General features: G+C 43.6%; 1 long non-coding RNA gene across 1 annotated transcript in view; it reads left to right on the top strand.

Moving 5' to 3' along the window:
* Positions 1-9,963: 9,963 nt before the first annotated feature.
* LOC110306458 overlaps positions 9,964-17,616 on the top strand; it is a 36,097-nt gene continuing 28,444 nt past the window's right edge. The window contains exon 1 of the long non-coding RNA XR_002379281.1: positions 9,964-10,339. This is a non-coding gene — a long non-coding RNA (uncharacterized LOC110306458). The remainder of the gene's footprint in view (positions 10,340-17,616) is intronic.

The following is a 17,616-nucleotide window of genomic DNA, read 5'->3' as shown; positions in this document are numbered from 1 at the left end:
CCAGTGGCGATAGGGTTACCCTATGACAGGAAAGGCTGTGACATTGGAGGAACGACCTAAGACAGGAGCCACAGCGGATGGGCATAATTACACAGACCTAGTCCAGCCTCAATTTAATAAAATAAAAAGGGGGAGATGTGGAGAGCCGTGCAGCGAGCAATCGCTGTGGAGAGCCGTGCGTGTGCCGCGAGCAATCACCATTATAAGATGGCGCTGGCCTCCGCTGTGACTAACTAGTAAACAAGCCTTGTGTGCAAGTGCAATAGTGAACTCACTCCTAGTCACTGCCCATTCTCGGGGTGTAATAGTGGTGTGATGGGCGAGCATCGAATCAAGAGCTGTCACGCCACATCAGGTGCTGAAACGTCATGGCTGAGTGCTATATAAGGGACTCCATTTTCTGGGGTCGGGATCTTCCTGAGAAGTAAGCAATAAAGCTTTGCCGCAGAAGATTCCGGTTGTCCTGAGTGTGTTCTTGCCGGTGGGGACAAAAGCTCGGGATATGCACTTTTGTGTTAACAAAAAGTTTTTTGATCTTTGTATGAGTATGCATATGTATATGATATATTTGTTTGCATATGTGTGCCAGTGTGCATAAATCTGGGCATGCATGCTATGATGTCAGAGGATAACCTTGGGTATGGGTCTTCTCCTTCCAACTTGTTTGAGGCAGGGTCTCTTGCTTGCTATGATATACAGCAGGCAAGCTGGCCCATTAGCTTTTAGAGATTCTCCTGTCTCCACCCCCCATCTCATAGTAGGGGTGCTAGAATTACAGGCATAGTGCATACCACTACATTACTCTTTGTGTGGGTTCTTGGGATCTTAACTAAGGCTCTCATGCTTGTGTAACAAACACTTTTCCCACTGAGATGTCTCCCTAGCCCCATGTCTGCATTTTTAAACATTCAGTATTTATAATTTATATTATATATTTCTATGACTTTGATGAACAGATAAAAATAATCACATTATTTGAGAAACCCTGTCTCAGAAAAACAACAACAACAACAAAAAACAACAAAAAATAATCACATCATTTTTAATGATTTATGTCCAATTTTGTATGAAGTTTATGCAAACATTTAAAAAATTTTTTATTATTTTATTTTATACTGAAATTTCTCAGTGTAGAAGTTCTTTAGCATGGGAGGGACAACACTGGTGGAGATTTAAAAATAATGGAGACAGAGAACACTCCTTGTAAGTAGGGCTTTAGGTGGAGTGAGATGAATAGGTGAAAGAAATTAATGGAGAATGAAAATTATCCAAATTCTGTATGTACATGAATGAAAGTGTCAAAAATAAAAAAATAATAAATTAAAAGCATAAGGATGGTTTCTATCTTTTGTGGCTTTCCAAAGCATGGGACAGATGCCAAAATGAAAGGAGAGTATCCAGTTTTACCTGTCCTGCTTGATCTCTGTTGCTGTGATAAAACTGTCCAAAAACTACTTGGAAAGGAAAATATTTATATTAACTTAGAGCTTATGGTCAACCACTGAAGGACGACATGGCAGGAACTCAAAGCAAGAATCTAGAGACAGGAAGTGAAACAAAGACCATAGAGGACCATTGCTTACTGCCTTCCTCTCCAAGGCTTGATAGCCTACTTTCCCAGGACCACTTATGCAGCAGGAGTGGTAGAACCCACAGGAGAACTGGTAACAATCATTAAGAAAGAAAGTGCCCCCAAAGACAGATGTGCAGGCCAATCTGACAGAGGAAATTCCTCAACTGAGGTTTCCTCTTCCTAGGTGTGTGTTCAGTTGATAAAATCCTAGGGTGACATTACCTGTTGATAATGTTCCTGGCACGTTTAGCTAAAATGCATGAAAAAATTGACAAACTACTCGAAATTTTATGAAACTTACCATTACATGAGTAACAGATAAGAATAAGAAATCAATATGGGATTTCTCTCCCCCTTGCTTTTCACCCTAGTCATTCAGTTCTAGTGTACATTCCAGACATTATCCAGATGACAGATGAAGCAACAAACAGACAAATGTGTCTAGAAGATACTGTGTTGGGTACAGATCTAAATTCCACCTATACATATGTATATGTACCCTAAATCTGTGATCTGTGCCACCTTAAGTTGTTTCTTAAGGTTCTGAGCATGAGGAAAAGATCAGATTTGAGAGGGTAGAATGCATTTTCTGGAGAGACCTTTCACGCTGAGTATTAGGGATCACTCTCCCTCAGAGTGTGGAGTCAGACTGTGAGGGGAGTTCTGCAGAGTAAGTGCTGTCTGTGAAGGTTCTGACACTGGAGAGATCTCTACACTGGAGAAGCCTGAGGTTCTTGCTATGAGTTCTTCCCCCGATTCCCCTTCATGATGAACTGTGATTGGAATGTTTAGGCCAAATAAACCCTTTCCTTCCCATGTTATTTGGTCATGGCATTTTTCTACAGGACTAGAAATGAACTAGGATACTAGGCAAGTACTCTTACCAGCTGAACTATGGACCAGGTCATCATTGCTTGAGTTTTCATTTTAAAACATCTGACTTCACTAATGTTATTGGAGACAAGGAGCCTTCTAGAAGGGAACTGGGTTGTTTCTTTAGGTTCTGAGCATGAGAAAAAGATCAGATTTGAGAGGATTAAATATGGTGGAGTAGAGACAAGATACTATGTTAGCTCTCCTACTTCCACCCTGAGCAGAGAGGTAGATAGGGGGATGAATGGGTCAATGGAAAAATTCACTGTTGATGGAAAACCCTAAGAAATGTGCTTAACAGAGCATGGTACCATTTATATCAACCAGAATTTCTGCAGCTCACCTAGGAGCTAGGATGATGAAACAACCCTATTGCAAGAGATGAAGTCGCCAGTTGATAGCTGGTCAGTATGGGGATAGGACTTGTATATGGTTAGATAACTTCTGAGTCTGTCATGTTTGTCCCTGGAGTCTGTGGCTTAAGTTGGTGGCCCCTGAGATATGGACATGGCAAGTTCATCTATTTATGTCTTCAGCATCCTAGTTGAACCTTTCCTGAGCTGCTCTGTCACTTGGTGTCATCCACATTATCCATTGGTATAAGCAGTAGGGGTCTCCCACCTCTCAATTAAAAATGAAGATGGTACCAAGCAAGGGACTGTCCCCACAACCTCTTGGCCTCTCTAGAACACAGTTCATATTCCCTTGGATGTCCCTAGGGACATTTGGTACAGCACATTAGGAAAACCATGAGAAAGATTTTCCTAGAGAGTCTCAATTTGGCAACTGCATTTTCTAAAGCCGATCACACCTAGTGAGTGATACAAAGGAGGATCCAGGAGCTAAATTAGGATGAAGCCAAAGCATGTTTTGTTCTTGCTCTATCTCTTCCTTTTTTCTAGGAAAGTTAATTCAATGCAATTTATGTTCCTATTCGAGGAAAGGCATTCAGCCCAACTAGTTGGCTGAAAGACATATAAAAGACTCCAGCATAAATTCTATGTAAATGTGACCTTGGAAATACTCTCAGCTTGCTTCCTGGGCAGGAGTCTGGGCATAGGGATGAGATATCAGTTATGAGCTTTGGAGAGAATGGAGGCAATGGTCCTCGGGTCTGTACTTACTAGGCCTCTTCCTTTGTCTTTCTTTGTTGAGTCCATTCCTTGACATCTGACAACTCTCTACTTCTGCCTCATGGGCTTGCCATAAAGTCCAGATGAAATGAAAATGTGAATAAACTCTGCCAAATGGAGAGAGCCCAGAGGTGGGGGGAGGCCATTAGCATTCTTGACATCAGCTTCTTCTAGCAGCTACTGAGCATTGTGCAATTTGCACAGTTCCACTCTGTTCTTTCTGTGCCTTTCAGTGAAGAGAAGGTGGCCTTTGTCTTAAATACGTGGGTCTTAATTCAACCTGGGCATCTCTTGATTTGTGTCCCTAGGCCAGCTGGTAGACTTCAAATGCAGTCGCCAGTGTCTATCCTGCCTCTCCAAGCAGTGTGTTTAGAGTGAGCCACTCAGGTTCTTCTCTTGCTAGCCCTCTATATCCGTAAGAAGCTGGCAATTACTCTGGTTTCCATTGGTCATTTCTTTCTCAGATTTTGCTCAGAATTTGGACTAGCCAACATGGACAGCTATTTGGTGTTGCTAGACCCACTGTCCTTGGGCTGGAGCCTTGCATGACCATGATATCCTACACTGTATCCTACAGTGATATTGTTCCTACTGACAGGTCCTAGGATCAAACATTCTGAGAAAGCTTTCCCTGGCCTGGCACCTCTCTCTTCTACCATTGGGAAATCGTGTTTCCTAGAGCTGTAAGCTGAGCTGACTGTAGTGTTGGTGGTCTATTTGTGCAAACTCAATCTCCCATATGAGGTTCAGCATGGCACCTAGAGTGTCTTCCCTTTTCGTATCCATCCCCATGCAGGCCAGGGTGCCATTACACCTTGATTTCCCAAACTGGGTCTTCCGACTTCATATCTATACCCTGTCTCAGGGTCCCTTTTCCTTTTTTTTTTTAATACTTTTTATTAGGTATTTTCCTCATTTACATTTCCAATGCTATCCCAAAAGGCCCCCATACCCTCCCACCCACTCCCCTATCCACCTACTCCCACTTTTTGTCCCTGGCATTCCCCTGTACTGCGGCATATAAAGTTTGCAAGTCCAATGGGCTTCTCTTTCCAGTGATGGCCGACTAGGCCATCTTTTGATACATATGCAGCTAGAGTTAGTTCATAATGTTGTTCTACCTATAGGGTTGCAGATCCCTGTAGCTCCTTGGGTACTTTCTCTAGCTCCTCCATTGGGGGCCCTATGATCCATCCAATAGCTGACTGTGAGCATCCAATAGCCAGAAGCTGGAAAGAACCCTTTTCCTTTTTAGCATTATCTTGCTCTTAGAGAATTTAGCAGTTGATTGCAGAGGGGAGAGTGACATTGGTTCCTTGGATTGAGTCTTTCCTTTCTATACAGACCACAGCTTCGTTCAGTGTGGAAATAGAATGGGAATGAGGAATTAGAAGCCCCTCTTCAGAGCACCCCATCCCATAGGTTCCCATCAGTAGCTCTTGATGAGCTCTCTGATGTCATTTCTACCTCCTCACAATGTCCCCGACTGACCCTTTAGTTAATTGTGCTTGTATGTGGCTGGATGGCCTTTGTGCAGAAACTATCAAGGTTTGTTGATCTGCTGACACTAGAACCACTGAGTTCCAGCAGAAACTTAGCTCTTGGGTGGTTTGTATTGGGTGTGGTGGTTCATTGGCGTAACTGTGTGTGATGTGCTTATACTGTAGGGTTTCTTTGGGGGGCTCCTGGGGGGATTGATTCACACTGCTGTGACTGTGTATACATGTTTTTAGTTTTTGAAGGAGCTGAATTACTAGGTCATCTGGTGATTTTATGTTTCACTTTTGGGACACTGAAAGTGATTAGCACAAGGTGACACCAGCAATATGTGGAGACTCGGCTCTTCAGATCCTAGTATTGGTTATTGTCTGCATCTGTGCTGATAGTCACCCCAGAGAGTAGAACTGATGCCACGTTGTGATTTTCTTCTCTCACACACAAACAAGGTTTACAGTAGCATTTATCACACTGAGAAAAACTGTCTCTGGTTATGATCTTTACATATACCCATGCATGCATATAATGCTGTTGGATCATGTCACCCCTCAACCCATTTGGTCCCTTTCACTTCTGATGCTGTGATGGGCTCCCTCTTTCTAAATAGTCCCAGTTCTACTTTTCTTATTTGACAGAGGTAGAGAATCAGCAAGTTTAATTAGGGCTGATTATGTGCACAAGTGAGTAGGGTATTTACAGGAGCATGGGCACCTCCCAGAGGCTATACCACTGAGGAAAATGTCCCTTCTAACCCAACAACCAGTAACTCCTTATAGATCCTCAGGGATGGGGTGGTGGCCATGAGGCCCTCTGCCTCTTAAAAGAATGTGGATGGGCTGATCTTACCTGCACAGGTCACTGTAGCTGCTGAGGGCTCAAGCGTGGGCCATCATGCAATGCCTCATACCCAGCTTTCTCCAGATCTCCACTCTTGATTTCACATTTTTCTAGTGAATAATGGTGCTGAGTATTTGGGCATTGTCTTAGGAAAGTGGATTGTTTCCTCTGACTGAGCTGTGTTATATACTCTAGATAGAAGCCTCTTACTGGATACATGACTTGTAAATGTCTTTCATTTCTTTCAGTTCTCTTGCCACACTCACAAACGTGTCCTTGATGTCTAAATACTCATCATTTCGATGAGGTTCTATTTGTTTTGAGCTTAACATTTAACATATATGACACTATTTTATAACCCAATAATATTTATGACTATATTTTCCTCTAAAGTTTTATAATTTAGTTTTTGACTTTTATCTCCACAACTTTCTTTCCTTCCTTCTTTCTCTCCCTACCTCCTCCCTTCTTCCTTGTTTCTCTCCTCCTCTTCCTCCTCCTCCTCTCCCTATTCCTCCTCCTCCTCTTTTTCCTCCTCCTCCTCCTCCTTCTTCATCATCATTGCCATCATTGTGGTGAGAAAAAGTTTTATTCTGCAGCCTAAACTGGCCTCAAAGTTATAGTGATCCACCTGCAAGCATCCCCTGTTGTGCTTCTCCTCCAGCTATTGAATAATGGGATTGACATGCCAAACTTCCTGAAATCTGAGTTGGTTTTCCTGAGTTTTCAGTTGGTCTGGGGTAGAGGTCTAACCTCCTTCTGAATTGTCCAATTGTTAGTGTCTCTTGAAAAAACTACTTCTCACATGAATCATCTGTGGGATGATGCAGTCTTTTCTAGGATATTATTATTCACTTTTAGTATTAGAGAAGCACTTACCTGACACATTCACAGCTTGACTTGCCTGGGTTGTCCTTCTGTGCTTTGATACAACCAGGAAGTTCAGAGTCCTCCTAGCATCTCTACCTGTGATATGACACTTTGTGGGTCACTGGTCACGTTGAGTCCCAATGCTCAGCTACTCTGTGCTATCTTCCCCAGTATAGCAAAGACTCCCTCACTTTTCCCTAAATCCATATGAAATCTCACCATGGGAACATCATCTTTCAGTAAGGATTGAGGATAAATAGATGAGATCCCAGTAGAGCCAGAACTATTGCTTACCTCAGAGTCTAGAGAAGGATGCACATCTTAACAATGTGGAATATTGTTCACATGAGGTCTTTCCTCTTCATTCTGTCATATCGGGGCTTCTGGCCTTGGTCCCCTGGAGGCACCATGCCTCTAGCCTACAGCCAGCTTGCTCTTGACATGTCAATCCACTATAGCATCTGCAGGTGACTAACCACTGGAAACTGAAAGATATTACCTGGTAGGTGACACTTGCCATCAAGTCCCCAGAGAAGCCCTCTTCACTATCAACCATGTTGGTGTAGAAAATCTTCTCTGCTCACCCTGAGCTTTAGTACATAGGCCACACCCCCTGCTACACTCCCTTATAATTAGGGTTCAGTTTCTGGCAGGTAGAAAAGGTTTGGGAAATGTTCAATGGCAAAACTGTACCATAGCATATGCTGAAACCATGACTTCCTGACAATGTCTGCCTAAGGAGAGTGGGTTGCTAAATGCATTTTATGAGAATGTGTTAGGAACTTGTGCTGGGAAAAAAAAATCAATCCAAACTCAAGGCCAGGCCCCATGTGTGACTGAAGCAGCTGCCTGCATCCCTGGGTGTCAGAGTTGCTGACTGGCCCTCTCCATCATGACTCTAGGCTGTTATGTTTCTTCCTGGGGTTCTGTCACAGGCAAAGGATTCTATAGTTCATCCACTGTTTTCAATAAGATAAAATACATCAGATTAAAATATGCTTTTGAGTTTGGTAAGAGCCACATGGGTCAGTCACAATTATAATTTTAATTTTTTTTAAGCCACTATGGAAAAGGAAGACATGAAAGCAATTGCAACAATGCATTTTACTTAACAAAATGTAGCTAAAAATTTACTATGCAGCCAATATACCAATTACAGTAGTCGGCTTGGTGTTTTTTTTTTTTCCCCCGCTGGAGTTTTCAGAACTTTATTTGTATATTGTATACACAGCCTTGAACATTCAAATTTACCATGCTTAGGGCCGGTGATATAACTGAGCTGGTGAAGTGCTTGCCTAGCAGTGCATAAAGCCCTGGACCCCCTGTACCACGATAACTGGGTACGATGGTCCAGACTTGTAACCCATGCACTTTGGAACTTGAGGCAGGAGTATCAGTAGTTCAAGGTCATCTGGACTACCCTGGGCTACATCACTCCTGTAAATGTGCACATGTATACATGTGTGCATGTGCTCACACGCGCGCACATACACTCCACCAAAAACTCCCCAACAAATTCATTAGCTACATAAATGTTCATCTGTCCGGGTACCTTATAACTTTGGGGTTGGACCAGAGAGGTTTAGCATTCTATCACAGTGAATTGATGTGGGGCATGATTTTAATTTAGGACAGCTCTGCTATTGCCATGGCATTAGGAAGGGTGAAGCAAGGAGAGGACATGTTTGCTACGTTGCATCTGACTGCACTCTCTGAAAGCTGTTCCTAGGAGGCCCCGCTATGGACCTCAGGAAAGTGGGTGTGGCAGGGCCACGACCTGTTGGTTTTGTTAACTTGACACAAACCTACAAATGTGTGAGACTTGTGTTTTTATTTTATAGAGTTTCACAATAAAAGACTGAAATTCTAGTAAGACTTTGAAATTATTTTAGAGAGACATCTGATATTTTAGAGAGGTTTGAACTTTGAAAGAGACTTTGGACATGTTGAGATTTTTAAAGACTTGGGGACTTTAAATCATTAGAGTGTTTTATGTTGTTATATTAATATTTACATTACATCCTGGGGACAAAAAGAAGGAAGGTTTATGATTTAATAGGGATGTGTTTATGTGTGAGGTTGACAAGGGGTCAGTCATGTTGGTTAGATTTATGTCAACTTGACACAAACCAAGGTCGGTTAAGGAAGAGGGACTCTCAATTGAGAAAATGTCTCTTTAAAACTGCCTCAAAAGGCAAGACTGTTGATCATTTTCTCAGTTAGTGATTGTTGTGGAAGGGACAAGTCCACTGTAGGTGTTGTTATGCCTGGGCAACTTGTCCTGGGTTCTGTAAGAAAGCAGATGGAGCAATCATGGGGAGTAAGCCAGTAAGCAGCACACCTCCATCGCCTCTGCATCAGCTCCTGCCTCCAGGTTCCTGCCTTGACTCCTCTCAGTGACAGAGTGTGACCCGACAGTTGTAAGCTGAGATGAATGCTTTTCTCCCTAAGCTGCTTCTGTGCACGGTGTGTTTTATCACAGCACTAGAAAGCCCAACTAATACCACCTCTAACTCCATTTTGCATTCAAGTTAGAGGAAACTTTGAGGAACCGATCCTAAGGTGTGGAGTTCTGCTGAAATCAACCCTTGCCACACTTGTAGGGCTTCCAGAGAACTCTTCAGTTTTCTTATGAAGAGATTTTTTTTTTGAGCTTCTGCTGGCAGTTTTTAATTTTTTTTCTTCCAGCTCTTGTTGAGATTTTTTTATAGACCCTCAGTTGTTCATAATAAGCCACCCACTTTCGGATAGGTTTTCTCTGCTGCATCTGTTACTAGATGGTAGCAGTGAGCAAGTTCGAGTTTAGAAACACTATGGGAAATGTTAAACACTAGCATTTGGTGGAAGCAGGTGCCACGGGACCCACGTGAATGTCAGTCGCTGCAATCGATAGGGGATTCTGGGGAAACATTCACTTGCCCCTGCTTAAAATTCTGGGGAGGGTGGCATAATACCCGAGCATTTTCCCTTCAAGTTTCAGCTTAGGAAATCTGTCCCCAAAGCTGTGTGGATCTCTGGTGAAGGCCAAGTCCATATTGGCTCTTTTAACTTTCTGCTTTTTCCCCCTCAAGTCTTTTCTCTCTTTTCTCCATGCTTTATAGCACTTAGGATTCCATTGTGCAAATTCTTGCTTAGGATTTGAGATTTATGTGTCTTCTCTACCTCTTTTGCTGACCACAGGATTGAGGACATGGAGAGGAAGACATCCATGCCTCAGCCTAGCCTATCACAAAACAAAAACGGTCTATGCTACAAATCTGCCTACAGCCAAGTGACCAGGACCCTGACTCTCCTATCTAAGCCAGCCATTCTCATTTCCTAGAAGGACACATGCTTGTCAGCTCAGTTGTATTCTAACTTCATGGAAGATAAAGTAATATAAGTCATGATGACTGCTAGAGACTAGTGTACTAATAAGGAGAAACAGATATATAAATAAACCAAGGAAACAGTGCTTCACACAGGCCACAGATCATTGTCTGCAAAGACTTTGATAGAGCCAAAGAAAGAATGGTTCCTTCCATGTGGAGCTATCTTGGAAAAACGCCTCAAGGAGGTGAGTATCCAGTGAAGTTGAAATGAAAGAGGGGAAATGTGTTAAAGAGCAGATGGGAAGGAGGCATCTTCATCAGCCAGAGAACTGTCCCAAGGGATGCCAAGGTATGTGCAAGCTTTTCAACAAGGTCTAGGATAGGATGTCCAAGTGCAAGGCTGAGCAGATACTAGTGATAGTTGGCCTATAGGGAGAGGCAGTGCTCTGAGAGCGCAAGAAGCCAGGCTTCTCAGAATGGAGAGCTCTGTCTTCTCTTACTCTTTCTTCTCTTTTGTTAAGAATACATTCATGATTTATTTTCTGTATGTCTTCCCTAAAAACCTGAGTCCCACAATGAATGGCCCTTTGCTAGGCCGACCATCCAAGGGACTGGTTCCTCTGATCATCCCTTCCATAGTAAAGCATCCTTGCCTATACACTCAATTTGTCCTAGACAGCATCTTCTTGGCAACAGGAAGAGGCTATTTCCATTTCTGTCTTTCCAGAGTCAGCAGGAGGCCCAGCAAATGGCAGGCACTTATGGGATGAAGAAACATGAACAACAAATCTCAAAGGAATAAAGCCAGTCTGTCTCTCTGGAATTCCAGGGCTTTGTCAAGCAGGCATGTCTTAACCATGGCAGGGAGTTAGGACGTCTGTCTGTTAAGCTGTGAAATTAAAACACCCCAGGCTGGGAGCCTAAACAATGGATATTTACTTTCTCCTCGTTCTGGATCCTAGATATCCAAGGTCAAGCCACTGACTGCTTTGATTTCTGAGGAAGCCTTCCTCTTTGGCTTGTATGTGGCCAGGTCCTGGTTTCCTCGCCATCCCTTAGCCTGGCCTCTTTGGCTCCCACAGTGTCCTATCTACTGTTCTTATAATGATAACATTCTTATTCTATCAGAACCCACCCACTGAAACCCAGTTACATCCCTAAAGGCCTTGTCTCCAAATTTAGTTGCATCTTAACATTCTGAGATAGGGCGCCAATGTATAGATTTTTTTTTATGTGGGAAGGACAGTTCAATCCAAAATAGATAGTTGAGAAAACATAATTCTAAATTAGACAACCTATGGCCTCAAGTTGTTCAGATCTACTTTAGCAATAAATCCTGTAACTTGTTTATCCATTAGCCATGTGTCTGGCATCCTGTTCATATTTGTGGAGGGACTCAGTAATTCCTGTGCACTCTCTTCCCTCAGTTATGAAACAGATCAGAGCTTCTAGTTGACATGATTCATGGACAAATGAAAGCAGAACAAGCTGCAATGGGAAGTGCCTGTGTTGCAAGACACCAGCACAGGATATGATTGTGAGCTCTAAGCTGATGGTTTTCTTTGTGACTTTTTCCCATTATTTCTTTACAGGGTTTCTGGGCAGAAGCATTTGGGCTGTAGTTAGGCTCCTGTCTTTCAACTGCCTCCAGGAAAGGTGAAGAGAAGCATCCATCAAGGAGCAGAGGAACGGAAATCCTTTCTTCTGGTGTCATGATATCAAATACGAGGCTTTCAGTGGAAAAGATTCAGGACAGAAATCTGGGCAATAATGTGTTAAAAAAACAAGGAGGCCCCTTTACTCTCTCCTCTCACAGGACACCCAGGATCCATCATGAAGGAGGAGAAGGAACAGAATTAGGAAAAGAGAAGATGGCGTCTCAGGATAGTGACAGCTCCATTTTGGATTTCATAGATGAAGAATCGGGACCAGACTTGTAACATATACTGCCCAGCGTTCTCCAGAATTCCGGAGGGATCTGGGAGGATCAAGAAAACTCCAGAGAAGCCGGTCTCCATCCAGGCTAAGCTGACAGGAGGCATGGACCCTCCTTGCTTCTAGCAGGGATGTGAGGGAGAGGCCAGGAATTTCTTGCTCATGCTACTGCACTAGCTGCCTCAGGCAACCGACTGGTCCCCCATGGGCCTGGAGCCAGAGAGCAGAGCCGGTGCTTGCTGGCAGAGCCTTGGCATTCAGCTAGTTTCCTAGGTGATTCTGATGTGCCACCTCATTCCACTATAACATCCCCCTAACTGTAAAATGGAGTGTTAACGGAAGCCCTTCCTCTGCATATACTTAGGACCTCGGAGTGAAGCAGTGGTCTTGTGGACACTGCTCATGTGGGGTTTGCTCAGTTGGGACACCCCAGTCCTTTTAGATGGTGCATGACAAAATTTACTAGAGCACATTAAGACAGATTTAAAGGACAGCACAAAGCAGTCTGGCCTTGGTTCTCTTTTCCAACTCCTTCCCTCAAGCCTCTTTCCTCATGTGTGGCAGTTCCACACTGGGGGGCGGGGTGGGCATAACCCTTCCGTAGCTGACTGTCCTATCTGTTGGCCAGGGGAGAAGCCGGGAAAGGAAATCCAGGCATGATTGATGCTTGTCTGAGTGTTACCTGTCCATCCTATGTCATAAGGGACAGATGACCTCTAGTGGGTGGAGCTTCCTACCAAGACATGTATGTGTTCGGCTTAGAAAAGCAAGGACAGCATGTCTGCCATGCGTCCAGGCTGCCATGCGATATGGAACTTGTGTGATTAGTCCTCAGTGCTCAGCTGGGGGCGAGGGGAGGGGGGATGTGACACCCTCACCGTTTCATAGACACCACTCATTCCACATTTAGTTCCAGCTCAACAGCAGGAAAATTAAATTTAGTTCAATCTGTTAAACTCAACTCAGTCCAATATCTTCTCAATACTTCTCTTTTGAGGTAGCAATTGTCTTTTTTTCTGCTTTAAGAAGGGGAACCAGTCGCAATGTTTTGCTCATATCTCCTGATTCTGGACTGTGTTGGTTTTGCTATTCCCTGTACTAGGTCTAAAGCTGAAGCCTGAGTCAGAAGCATAAGCACTTTAACTGCTACCTATGCTGGTCACATTAATTCTCACTCATGAGTGCAAGTAGCCGGGAGCTCTGCAAACACTATACCAGAGGAAAATGAGGCATGGGACCAGTCAGTCTGCACCTATGAATAATGCATAATAAATGATCAATACATGCTTGTCCAGTTAGAGAATTAAGCAAAGAAACAAAGAACAACAACACAGGCCATGTTCTGTAGCTATCTGTGCACTCAAGTTAGACACTGTCCTCCAGGCTATCTTCCGTATCGGTGCATAAGACCTGAGATACATGCAGAGATCAGCACAGGCTCTGCGTGGTGAGACATCTTACCCTTCATGGAGGACTGAGGAACGGCTGGATCCAGTGTGTGGAACGGAATGTGCCAAACTTGGCAAATGTAGAAGTTTAGCAGTTTTGAGTTCTGTTCCTTTGACACAATGAGGTGAAAAGGACCTGGTACCTGATACATGCAAGCAAATGTTAGATTCCACCTCAGCCTGCCATAGGGGAGGGTGTCAGCATGCCTCAGAGCAGGCATAAAACAAGGCAAAAACAGGGTGATCAAGAGGGACTGGGTTCAATTCCTCATTGCTGCTTACTGGCTAAGCCACTGGCCAAACTGATTGAAATGATGGGTGGTCACAATGATGACAACCTTAGTCAGTCACACAGAGTCTCATGTGAGGGGAAAGGCCACTGCAGGGGCTAAATAGGAATCTTCCATCAGAGGTATGGTACTGTGTTGTGGAGATTACACACCACAATCCAAACGTCCTTACATGGTGATTGACAGGTAAGCCTTCAAAACTAGCAAGACCCGCCTTGATGCTTCTGGGTCCAGTAGCTGTTGAGCTTTGCCCAGCAGACCATACATGAACAAAGGCTGCCGTTTGTCGTTTGTATGGCTCTGTGTTTCCATCCTCTGGAGACAGAGCTAAGGTTTGCACCGAGGCTGCCAAGCTCTGCCATTTATTCCTGCTGGAACCTGCACTGGGGCAGAATCCAATCTCATCGCAGGCACTCTGGAGTCCTTGGAAGAAAGGATGCGTGCGGAATATTAATATAAACTGTTGTTATCAATCTCCGCCTAAGTCGCCTTCACATTCTGTGTCTCCTCAGAGGTTGTAAAGCAGAGCCTTCCAGGAAATGTGCAGTTGACAGCCTTTGATTCATTCCAACAATGACTTGAGAAGCTGCAACTTCAGTGTCTTTTGCATATGTGTATGCATATACCTGGCATTATACTACATAGGAAATCCAGTTAGGCAGCAGGAGTCCCAGGGAATCAAGGCCTTCCCTCCCCTCCGCAGTGGCACAAGAGGGCTAAACAGAAAGGAATTCACAAATGGCTTCATTTCTGTTTACTCTTGGCCCCGCAGGGCATCCAGGTATATGAAAGGTGATCTACCAACAGGGGAAGTTTTCATTACAGCCAAGCCATCTATTTCCAGGGCTGGGGTCAACCTCCCTTCCTCCCTCAGGATTCTCAGCCAACTTTGTTTCCATACCCATCAGGCTGTGCTCCCTGCCACTGTTCGCTGGCCTGGAAATTCTCTCGGCTCTGTCAGCCGCCCAGTCTCCTTGTTTGCTGTGTGTGTTTGTCTTTCTGGTATGAAGTTTGTTTTTCAAGCTCTGACAGACTGGCAAGGCAAACAAGGTTGCCATTTTTGTTTTGTTTTGTTTTTTTTTTTATGAGTGTGGCAATTTTTAGCCCTCTGCAAACAATCCCGGGACTGGGAGGTTATAATTTGGGATGCCATGTGTATAGGCATATATTCAGCTTGTATTGTGGCTGAGGCAAGGAACTGCAGGAAGGAGGTGGAAGACAGAGGAACACGGGTGGTTTTTATCCGCTGTGGAGGGACAGAGCTCCTGTCAGAAATAAAAGATCAGACAGGAGAAAAATACAGTGTATAAAGTGTTTTGGAGAATTAATTTTGAAGATCATGCTTACGTCTGTCTAGATTATGCATGTACAACATGCAGAAATGCGCATCACATCTCACATGCATTGATTTCCAGATTATATGCATAAACTCTGGCAATCTCATTCTCTCAAATTCCACAGATTAAAAGACCAAGGGACTTCTGAATGTGATGGGAATATCACAGGTGTAAAATCACCATAAGGAGCCAGGTAGTGGTGGCGCACGCCTTTAATCCCAGCACTTGGGAGGCAGAGGCAGGCAGATTTCTGAGTTTGAGGCCAGCATGGTCTACAAAATGAGTTCCAGGACAGCCAGGGCTATACAGAGAAACCTGTCTCTAAAACAAAATCAAAACAAAAAACAACAACAACAAAGAAAATCATCACAAGGAGTAATATTATCTCTTCTGTACAGGCACAGTACTGGGTAAGAGGACTGCCATGGTGGACTTCAGATGAGAGCTATGAAAAGGGGGATAAAGATAAAGCTCTCATCTTTTAAAAAACATTTTAAGGGCATCATCCTGAGTGAGGTAACACAATCACAAAGGAACTCACACAATATGTACTCACTGATAAGTGGATATTAGCCCAAAACTTAGGATACCAAGATATAAGATACAATTTGCTAAACGCATGAAACTCAAGAAGAATGAAGACCAAAGTGTGGACACTGTGTCCCTTCTTAGAATTGGGAACAAAACACCCATGGAAAGAGTTACAGAGATAAAGTTTGGAGCTGTGACGAAAGGATGGACCATCTAGAGACTGCCATATCCAGGGATCCATCCCATAATCAGCTTCCAAACGCTGACACCATTGCATACACTAGCAAGATTTTGCTGAAAGGACCCAGATATAGCTGTCTCTTGTGAGACAATGCCGGGGCCTAGCAAACACAGAAGTGGATGCTCACAGTCAGCTATTGGATGCATCACAGGGCCCCCAATGGAGGAGCTAGAGAAAGTACCCAAGGAGCTAAAGGGATCTGCAACCCTATAGGTGGAACAACATTATGAACTAACCAGTACCCCNGAGCTCTTGACTCTAGCTGCATATGTATCAAAAGATGGCCTAGTCAGCCATCACTGGAAAGAGAGGCCCATTGGACTTGCAAACTTTATATGCCCCAGTACAGGGGAATGCCAGGGCCAAAAAGTGGGAGTAGGTGGGTAGGGGAGTGGGGTTGGGGCTTGGAGACCACGTACCCTCTTTATTGTAGGATGGTAGCTGATCTTGTGTAGGTCTCGTACAGAGAACCACTGCTGCTATACGTTTATGACAGCAATAGCCATACCACGACTAGAAGATAGCATTTCACAGCTCTCCTCCCCATCCTCTGCCTCTTAGATTCTTTCTGCTTCCTCTTTCATAATGGTGTCTGTGCCTTATCGGTGAAGGGTGGTTTAGGAGGATCAGTGAACTATAAACTGATTAAGCAAGGTCATTCAATCAATCAGAACTCTTTTCAATTCCTCAGCAGTGGTTAATATCATAAATTACTGGTGTAAAGAACAGGTCTGGCAAGATAGCTTAGAGGGCAAACATGTTTATCCTCTAAGCTAAACAACCTGAGCTCAACCCCCTGCATAATGGGAGGAGAGAGTAAACTACCTCAAATTGTCCTCTGGCCTCCACATAGGCTCTATGGCATGCACACGAATAAATAAATGCAATAAAATAATGGGCTAGAGAAATGGCTCCCTGGTTAGGAGTCCTTGCTACCCTTCTAAAGGACTCAAAGTCAACTGCTAGCACCAACATGGTGCCTCACAACTGTCTGTAACTTTAATTCCATTAGATTCTATGCCCTCTTCTGGCCTTCTCAGGCACTAGACACATTTATGCAGTATAGAGACATGTACAGTCAAAATGTCCATGAATATAAAATCAAACAAAATAGAAATTTAAAAACCTTTAAAGAGACTCATTGGAATGGCTGTGAGGATATGTGCTGGGCACCTTGCATATTCTAAGCTAGGTACCAGGTAAATGGGCACAGAATCCCAACAAACATTCCACTGAACATACTGAGTTTGCAATATGAACACCATATCTACTTTTTTTTTTTTAACTTGGACTATAGACTGTATTTTGGAATGCAGTCTTAGGAAGAAAACAGAGTACAACATGGAGGTGTTAAATGGCAGATCTGTGATAAATATAAATATCAAATGTGTTATTTTGATGTATATGGGCGATAATTGGATTTTAAATTACCCATCCATAAAGCACAGAATTCATAGGGCAGGAAGTTTAGTTATGAAAATAATTATAAGAAAAAGATCTGTCGTCCTTACATGTAATTCTGAAATACAAGTACATATATTTCAGGAACATTCTGAGCTTCCATTTCCCACCCCCGGACTTTGCAACTGAGTTTTTGCACAAGGTTGAAGCACAGCGCCGAATCTGTGTGAACTTGTACCTGACTGGGAAGAGTGAGGATTGAGTCCGGGTGTCCTTCCATTTCTTTCTGTTACTTTATCCAATGGCGACTTGATATGCCACAGAGCAGGAGAGAGTGTG

This window comes from Mus caroli, chromosome 12 (genome assembly GCF_900094665.2).
Source record: "Mus caroli chromosome 12, CAROLI_EIJ_v1.1, whole genome shotgun sequence".
NCBI lineage: Eukaryota > Metazoa > Chordata > Mammalia > Rodentia > Muridae > Mus > Mus caroli.
This window is presented reverse-complemented; position numbering and strand designations above follow the sequence as displayed.